The 9877-nt window shown below is 39.0% G+C and overlaps 1 protein-coding gene across 1 annotated transcript in view; it reads left to right on the forward strand.

Moving 5' to 3' along the window:
- The first annotated feature begins 3029 nt into the window (after positions 1-3029).
- Positions 3030-9877, forward strand: part of ncanb (neurocan b) — a 193811-nt gene continuing 186963 nt past the window's right edge. The window contains exon 1 of the mRNA XM_020612265.1: positions 3030-3477. The gene's annotated coding sequence lies outside the window, so the exon portion shown is untranslated. The remainder of the gene's footprint in view (positions 3478-9877) is intronic.

Consider the following 9877-nt stretch of genomic DNA (forward strand, 5'->3'; position numbering starts at 1 on the left):
AATTTCTCTCATGCTTTGCCTAATTAAGGTATTAACAAAATGTAATAAACTCTAACCAGAGGATGCTTCCAAGCAGCACATTGCTTCTAGCTCCAGTCGCCACATCACATATGAACTTAATCTAAGTATTATGTAGTGGCTACACAAGATAAACACATTTACTTAGAGCTGTAAAGCCCAGTGATCGATATACGCTGTTCCTTTGTTTACTCGCTTGTTTGTATTATGATTGCCTTCTGGTCATTCTGAGAAGTGGAGAAGCAGTAAAGCTGAAAGGTTAGGAGTAAAAAAGAAGTAGAGAGTAAGAAAGCTCTGTCTCAGTAGTTTTCATTCTCATCATCATCTCATCAAAATGTGCTGCCTTTTCAACAAGTCTGTGTGTGAAAGGTCCAATAATGAGCTTCGGGTTTGTGGTGCTGGAGTCCTTTTTGTGTACAACCCACATAAGAGTCTGTCTGACTTCAGCTATTATTTAGTGCTGAGACTGAGTCTGAAGCATGCAACCAACATTAGTTTGAGTGTGTCTCTCCAATTGCTGCTTTGAATACAATGAGGACTTCAGCTGTCCCCACAGCACAGCAATTATGTCCTCAATGAATTATCTAGAACCATCAGACAAACTGGGCTAAGTATTGAATTGTGTCTTTAAAACCCTTTCTCAAAAGGTGAGTCTTGTTTTTTCATCTGAACATAAACTAAATGAATGAGTAAAATTGCTAAAAACTTTCCAGTCACAAAATCACTTCTCTAACCTTTAGGCCAACATCACCCTAGAGTGGCCTCATGATGACAGTTACTGAATAACTTCAGCATGCTTTAATGGTCTCTTTTCTGCTCTAATAAAGCTTTGAATAAACTTCAGGTCACACAAATTGCAGCAAGTGCTGACTCCAGCTAAAAGAAGAGAATACCTGCTTTAAAACATTTTATTTGCTGTTATTTTTATAAGAAACCTTAGGATACTGTACAGTGTTTCTAAATCACTCTGGGGATTAGCATCTGAATACATAACAGTTACTCTCACAGTCTGGTATAGATCTCTTAATTCATTCATCAACTCCCTGGCCAGGTCTACCTGTGTTTAATTACACAATCTTCACCTCTAGTACAGCACGAGGACCTGCTGACAGCTCCTCATGGTTTCAAAGTATACTTAGTCAGCATTGCATTTATGTAATGGCATACTGTACATCAGTTTCTGCTCCATTATTATTATTATTCTTTATACCCTTTCTTTATGTTTTTACAAATCGCTTTCAGACTGCTTAGTTTATGTTATGAAATCTGGTCTCTTTGTTGAGATACTTTACAACTTGGATCTGGTGATGCAGTATACCAAGGTTCACAAGATCTTGCTGGCCCTCATTGCTGCACTCTCAGAAACTGTGAATCTGTTAAACTGTTATGTCATTAGTACAGTATATGTGAAGCAGAATTTAACCTAAAGTGACCCCAGATGTTTGTGTGCTGTGTATAAGGTTCATTGCCATGTGGTATATGAAAAGGCAGGTTATGTGAGAATAAAGATGTTTTATTGCACATTATATGATGAGATTATGAGCTTAGTAAGATGTCTTTCATTTCAGATGAGATCTAGTCCAGTAGGTTAATATCGTCAATTGCTTTTACAAAAAGGAACCTTATTGTGGAATATTTTATTTTTCAGGCAGATGTTCTGTGTTTGCATAGTTATGGTATATGTAAGAAGATGGTTGTTGTCTGACAAATGTTTTTTTCCCATTGCAATGAGACTTCTGATCAGTGGTGGAAGAAGTACTCTGATGCCTTAAGTAAAAGTAACAATAGAACTGTGAAAAAATGCTTTGTTGCAAGTAAGTGTTCTGTTTTCAAAATGTTACTTAAGTAAAAGTACAAAGTATTAGCATCAAAACATACCTAAAGTACTAAAAATAAAAGTATATACTGTATTATGCTGAATGACACATTTAACACATTGTATATTAAATTATTGAATTATAATTACTGATGCATTATTGTGTACATCACATTTTCTGTTGCAACTGGTAAAGGGGGAGCCAATTACCTTATTATGCTTTTTAATTAGAAATACTACTGGGTAGCTTGTGAATTTTCCAGCATCTTATGTCTTTTGATAATACTGTAATTTTTGTATTAATCTGATTATGAGAAGTAATTAGTAACTAAAGTTATGAAATAAATGCAGTGAGTTAAAAAGTACAATATTTGCCTATAAAATGTAATGTGTCAAAGTATGAAGTAGCACAAAATGAAAATACTCAAATACAAGTACAAATACCTCATAATTGTACTTAATACAGTACTAAATTTTACACCTCTGCTTCTGATATAGGTCCATGTGGGCTCAGCACAAGTACAGTGCCTGATACAACGTGTAAAATAGCAAAATAACTAATTATGGAACAACACTGTGTTACAGAGACAAGAGATGCAAAGTTTGAAGTTCTGTTGTTCATAGAAGGTATGACGAGAGTTTCTTCAATTGCGGATGGGATTGTTTCATTGTAGTGGGGTGATGTTTTTACAATCTGTACAAACTTGAAGAAATTTTCACAATTCAGTTTTCATTAGCGGCTGTTTTACACGTTTTCAAAGTTAATGTGAACGCTCCATTGTGGCGCTAAAGCGCTTCAGCACCGAGGACAGCTTCCCGAGTTGTGAGAGGCTTCAATGATGCACTTCCTTTCCAATTTATCGAATTTGAATTATCCTAAAATAGACCACTTCGAATAGCCGGTGGAGGGCATTGTAAGGTTGCCAAATTTTATTCCTAAACGTATTAATTACATCGTTCAGACAAAGGCAACACGGGATTATGCGGCCAAATCTTTCTTTCTTAAACCCCCTCGATGTCCGCCTGTCTCATAAATTAGGGATCAGTACAATAATATCTGTGTGTGTGTTGTTTCCTACATCAGATCATTTGCTGCATCGCACTGACCAAACAACACCACACGAGAGGGCCATCATCCATAAATGTAGTTGATTTGGTTTTGAATTCAGTTTTATGGTGTTAGATGCAGGAACTTATGGTATTTACGTCAACCTCAGAAGAGCCAAAGCCACCCCTCCTCCTCCTCCTCGGCCCGCATCCCCCTCTATCCCTCTCCTTCTATTTGAACAGAGAGCCTGCGGAGCACTCTTTTGTTCAGCAGCGCTCAGCTGCTGGTGAGGTGAGCACCACTCTAGAGCTGGCGCTCATCCACCCATCACGGCTGCTGCTTAGGCTCGTCTCCTGAAGACACGCGGACTCTGCTTTAGACTGAGACCCACTGCAGCCTAAAACAACACCGTCCCCTCGGCGTATCCCTATCTACTAGACACCCACAACTGCTTCATTTGCACCCATACTTGCGGGGCTTTTACGCGTCGTTGGATGGTTCGGATCCCTGTCTGTGGCTCTATCAGACCGACGCTCCTGTAAGGCTGCAGTATCGCTCTACATTCCTGTGGACTGGACCTCACTTCATCAGAAAGGTGAAGGCGAGTTGTTTTGGGAGTTTTTAATATGATAATTTCCAGATAAACTCAATTTGATGTTGTTTTTTAGTCCCACTTGCACAAGAAAAAGGTGTTTCACAGATTTTGTTATAAACAGTCAGTTGTATATTAGCTATAGGCATGTCAATACTGTTCCAAGACAAAGATTTACAGCTATGGTCAAAATTACACGCGCACTATAATATTAATATAATACAAAGATGTATAGCCATTGTAAGAGTATTAGCCCATATATTTTAATTTTAAAAATCCCTTTAGACTAATGATTACGTTACTGATTTTTAGGCAGGTATTTGCTGTTTTAATTTAGTGTTAGTTTTATAAGAGACCATTGTTTTCAATGCATGCATTTTGAAATCCTTCTTATCACAAAATCATTCCTACCACTGTATTGGGGAAATAAAGGTAGTTTTCCTGGAAATTTCTTGTGGTCTTATCGCATTGTAGTGTGTTTAGCTTTTTTCAGGCTGTCATGTTTATGCATTTTCTTGCATCTGGTGGCAAATATATGAAGCAAAGCATCACTCCCTCTTTTGTCTTCCCCTTTGATTCTGAATCTCTATTCACCTCTTAAAGTGAAAATCCCCCTGTATCCTGCAGATAGAGATGGAGGGAGCTGGTAGTCAGTGAGAGTCAGTAGGCAATATAGCCAGGACTGTCAGCGAACCAAAGAGGGGAAGCCCAGGACAGTATCTTGGATGGCACTCACACTCCACTACAGGAGGTCGCTCACTTATTTCTGGTGGAGGAAACTTTGCTGTCATGCAGCAGGTTCTCTAGGCTACAAACTGATCAAAAAGGAGGTGGGCCAAGCATGGCTGGGTTGCCACAGTTGTGTACTGGAACATGACTTTTAGTGGGCTGTCTATGTGAGTCTCTCCACTGGTGGAGGTGCACCAGCATCAGTGCACCTTGGCACTGATGCTGGTGGCAAGTGGTAGCTCAACACCACCCATCTGTCCAAAATAAATATGGTCATTCAAAACAGTGTACCTACAAAATCTAAAAGTATCCCTTGGCAGAATTGATCCTGCACTACTTTTCCCTGATATTTTATCAGTTACAACCTCCCATCATCACATGTGTGTGAACCTTGGCCAAATGATCCTTAATGTTCAAGGCCAAGCCAATACTGTGTCATCATAGAGGCTGGCTGATGGATCAGGAGCTACTGTTTCCCAGCTGTTGCAGAGCAACACCAGAGGAATTAGAAAACACTTGGCTTTATTTTCATTCTGCAACGGACTGTAGATACAATGATCCATTCTCACTGGTTGAGCAGTCATTTGTGGGCCTTTTTGTGTAAGATACTGTATGTGTATGAATGGTGGTTTGTTGCTCATCTTTGTTGCCAGTTCCTGAGTTGTATCATTGAACTATGGTCTCCTGTTGCACTAATGGGATCTGGCTCCACATTTAGCTGCTCTTTAAGTCCCTTTGCTGAATTTTGTTTCCTTCTGTCACTCTCGTGTATATAGAAGGTCTCTATGATTGTCTTTCTGCCTCATTCTTTTGCTCGTCGTCTCCCAGTGTTTGGACTTTTGCGTTAGATCTCAGGCTCTGCTGTTAACGCCATTGTACTCAGAAGAGGTGTTCCTTCCTGTTTTATTGCCAGTTCACTGCCCCCATTTTCACATTTTCTGTGTGATGATACATTACAATAGATGAACAATATTCCTTTAGAGAAAAAGGTTCACTGTTTCAAAGTGGCCCCAGTCCAATTGTGTTTAAGGCCAAAAGCTGTTTCAAAGTGTTGCAATCACACTTTCAGGAGGTTGAAAGAAAATGAATGGTGGGTAAAGGAGGAACTGGGACAATTTTACAGCATTATCTGCTCTTTGTACGTGGTTGCTTTGTCACATATTTCAGTAATGTGTCTTTTCTGCCTGGCTGTGCCTAGCTTAGAGCAGACACTTGTAGTTTGAGACATTAATGGGCAAGAATTCAATTTTACACTTGAGTAGTGTCCAAGCATCTGAATGGGAAACTATGAATCTTTACAGCGATTTTGCAAATGTAAGACATTAATATTCCTACAGTGAACCCTTTTGCTGTACTTTAAACAAACAAAGCCATCCTGGCACAAGATAAAACAAGGGAGAGCAGCCAAGACACTGCACCGTATCAGTGTGGTGGATTTCTGGACTTGTGTTAGGCTGTTTGAATGGTGAAGGCCTCCAGCTAGATATCTTATAGTTGGAAGTATGGTGCTATGAGTTGCTTGTGATCCTGCTTGGGGGTAATATCTGGGTTCAGAAATAATAATTAAAAAAGATATTTATGACTGTTTTTGTTTGTGGTTTTTCTTGAACGTCCACAGCTATATGCTACAAATGTATTGTATGGAGCTTTGACTGTGATGGTAGAAAGGATAGGAGAGTTGCTGGAAGATTCCTGCAGAGAGCAATTAATTTACAGACATATAACCATGATCATGTTAAGTAATGAAAACATTCAAAGCAGCATACATATACAGTATATTCATCTTTATTTCTACAATTGGTCATGAGTGTATGTGCTTTCTATTATAAGTTCAGTTTCAGGTTTGTGTGTGGTAATGGAGTCTGTGAGCATACATTGTACATATGACCATAAATCATAATTTAGAATGTGTTCCACTTGGCACCCCCATTTCCCCAGTCACAGGGTCATTTCATCAGCTACATCTTTGCTTGCCAAAAGACTTGTCTGCTTAATTGACAGTTCTGTGTCCTTCCACTCCACCAACCAGACATTACTGAGCAGATGTAGCAGAGCCTAAGTGGACTGCTGATAGCTTTGCCTTGGCTAATAATATAATTGTCTGGCACTAGCTGTATTGAACTAGCCACCAAGCAAATGAGCAGCACAGCTGGGCCATCATGACCAATGGCTGAGCAGACAAAGCCCTGGAGGCATAGTTGTGGAGAAAAAAAATCACTTTACCAAATTCCCTCCTCATGAATATTCATCAAAGACCCCCCCCCCAAAACCCTCTCTGCACCCCTCTCCCACAGAATGCATTATTCAGAGGAAGCATTTTCCCTATTAAATACTATAAATAAATAATCACATTTGGTAACAGTTTTGTCTGCTGAATTAATGAAAGGGGCATAGTTGAGTATTTTTCACTGATTGGGGGAAGGGGATGTGCAGGGTTGATTTACTCACAGCTTTCCGCTCCTGGCCTCTCCTTTGTCTCACCGGTTGGGTGTGATACAGCCTTTGTTAAAGATAGTGAGCATATTGATCTGAAGTAGATCTGAACTGGATTGCACCCACATCTGTCAGTTCTGAAAACACCCTGGAGGAGAAGCAAATACTACTTAGCTGTTTATTTTACCATTATGCAACCATTTTTCTCTCTGAGTTAATCCTCAGAAAAGAAAAGCTCCCTGTGGAATCTTTATGTGGTTTTAGCACTGGGCAATTTCTGAAGAATTGCCTTTTTTGTCTACCTCTTCATTGTTCTTTCATGGTTAAATCTGGACAGGGCACATCTTCACATACCTAGTGGTTGACTGAGAGGTGCTTCGCTGAAGGATATCAGTATGCTCTGTTGGCATCATTATTTTACAGGCTCTATCTGTCAGACCCTGGTGAGCAAGGAAACAGGGAGTGCTGGAGAGGCCTACAGATGGCCAGTATGTCCACTCTCATGTGTTCCATTTCCCAAAGGGGGAGTGCGTTTTATTGTGTGTGAGCAAGTGTCCAGTTTTAATTTTAAGCGGTAAAAAGGAATCCCCACAATCTTCATAGTGCGATTCAGGAATATCATATTTAAAGCTGGAGAAAGGCAAGACATACTGTAGGTGGGTAGAAGATGAGAAACATAAGCTATTGTTAGAGAGAATAATTCCTGTCTGTCCTGAGCCTGCCTGAATTCCACACAGTGGGGAGCTATTTGTGAAGCCAAGGCATACTTATGAAGCTCTCTGCGCTAATCAGAAATCTAGCCCTGGGTTTGCAGAAACCAATCCCAAGGATTTATGGGAGAGAATAGGAAAGTAGTATAATTAATTTCCTTCAGATCCCTTGCACCCAGGTCAGACTGATCCATGCATGCGGATTTTCTATTTCATGTGATGGCTTTGTTCGTGGGTGTAGGGTTTGCACGTGTGTGTGACTTCAGTATTTTACTTTTGTTGCTATAAATATAGGTTATTAAGAAGATACAATGTGACTATCCCTCATTTTCACTATGCACACAAATGCTAAAAACCTTTATGCATAGAATGCCATAATGTATCTTTTCTGTAAAATATTGTGACTTCAAAAGGTTTGTTGTTGGTCTAGTTGTGATGAAAAAAGAATCAGTTTTGCTTTTTATTTAATATAGAAACCTGAAAAATATGGTTTCTTTAATCCTCCTGTTTGTCTCCCTGTAGGCACAGAGCTGTGAATAATATTTTTCTTAAGATTTTTTCTTTTGTTGTTGTGGTAATATTGCCTTTTAATGTTGTCATGCATCCCACAATTTTTCATTTTTAGATCAGACTGCTTTATTCAAAGACAGACACAGAAAGAAACAAATACATATAAGATTGAGCCATAACAACTGGCTGACTCTCACTGACATGGACAAATGCATGATAGGAGCATCAATTTACTAAACTCAGTAGTTACTGTAAATTTATATTTCCAGCTAAACCAAACCAAATTTGCTTATGTTGACAATATTACTCAAGGAACCTTAGTGACTGGTGACTGGCATACAAATAAATATAAGGTAAGAAGGAAATATCTTGCATGCCACCAGAGATACAGTGTTATTATCACCTGGACTAAGAATGAAGAACCTGAACGTTTGTACGATAAGACATGACAGCCCATCTAGTAGTTGTGGAGATGTATCATTCAAAAGCATAAATGTGAACCTCAGATTATAAGAATTTATCCTCTAGGCATCAAGGATTTTACAGTTGTCTATTCAGTAGTTGCTGTGGCATGTCATTAATAACACAAAACCTTACTGTGGTACAAGATGGAAAGAATTCATCTTCTGAAAGCAAAGAATGTCTGTAGGAAATTTAAGGCAATCCATGTGATTGTTGTTGAGATATTATAGTTTGAACCAAAGTGACTAACAATGAGAAGTCCTCACATTTTCATTCTGTCAGAGCTGGATACATTTTTATATTGTTACATAAGTTTAATGAAAATTGTTTATTGTTAGGATCCCTATTAGGTGCTGCCAATGCAGTTGCTAGTCTTCCTGGGATTCTTAATAGAGACTCAGGTTTGCTTTATTGTGTTTGAATGCATGTTGGTGTGTTTTAGTGACACTGTGAAGGCTCCACATACTTTAATAAACTTTTCATCAACAAATTCAGACATTTTAAAAATTCTAAAACACATAACAACGAAACAGAAATAGCACACTGGAAACCTTGCATGGTTTACCATTTATTTATTATGGTGATGTGGCCTTAAGCTTATTCTATGTTTGTGCTTGTTGTTACAGTATCTCTTGATGGTTGGTGTCTGCTAATTACCAGGCAAGGTCAGTGAAAAAAAGCAATAAAACCAGCACAGACATAAATACAGAATGGAAGGGAGAGCATATGGACAGGAACAAATCCAGTGTAGCAAGCTTGATGAGCAATATATGTATCAAATTTCATGTCAATATGTCCAATATATCAAGACATTTTAGTCAACACCACACATGTCGATCTATTGATGGTGTTAGAGGAAAAGTCAAGAGATTACCAGCGTCAGTAGGATTCATCATCTGGGGACCATGAATGTCCATGCTGACTCACATGCACTCATGGCCATTAAAAAGCTGTCAGTAGAGAGTCAAACTGATGAGAGACAGACAAAAATACAGACACAAATAGGCACAGACACAACCAGGGTAAAGGTGAGCTGGCTGACCTGTCATCATCACCTAGTGGATTTAGTCAGGTGTGTCCAAACTCAGCCTTTAGGTGACGTCAGTTCTGCCATCTGACAGATATCACCAAACCTTTCACTTCAGGGGGTTGGTCCTGTGTATATTAGTTGTTGTGTGTGAGCACCCATATATGTGTTTGAATGGACGGGTCACTGGATCCATAGATGTGCTGTACTTACTGTACCATGGCTTCACAAAGAAGACATCTTTATTTTGTGCACACTTTACTGTGTTATAAATGGAAAAAATCTACACACACCTATAAAAGCAACATCTATCTGTTTGTCTGTCTATTTGTCTATTCTTATGTTTTTCTACAATAAAGGGCAGACAAATGCCAACTACACTGATTCATTGCCTTCATCTCCTCCACACTGCCTCAGGTACTGAATGAAAACAGGAGACACCATCAAATTGACATTAACATGGAATTTGTAAGGCTCAGATGTCCTGCCAGTAGAGTTGCTAGTCATTTTGCAATCAGTAATAAACAATTGC

This window comes from Monopterus albus, unplaced genomic scaffold (assembly GCF_001952655.1).
Source record: "Monopterus albus unplaced genomic scaffold, M_albus_1.0 scaffold122.1, whole genome shotgun sequence".
Taxonomy (NCBI): Eukaryota; Metazoa; Chordata; class Actinopteri; order Synbranchiformes; family Synbranchidae; genus Monopterus; species Monopterus albus.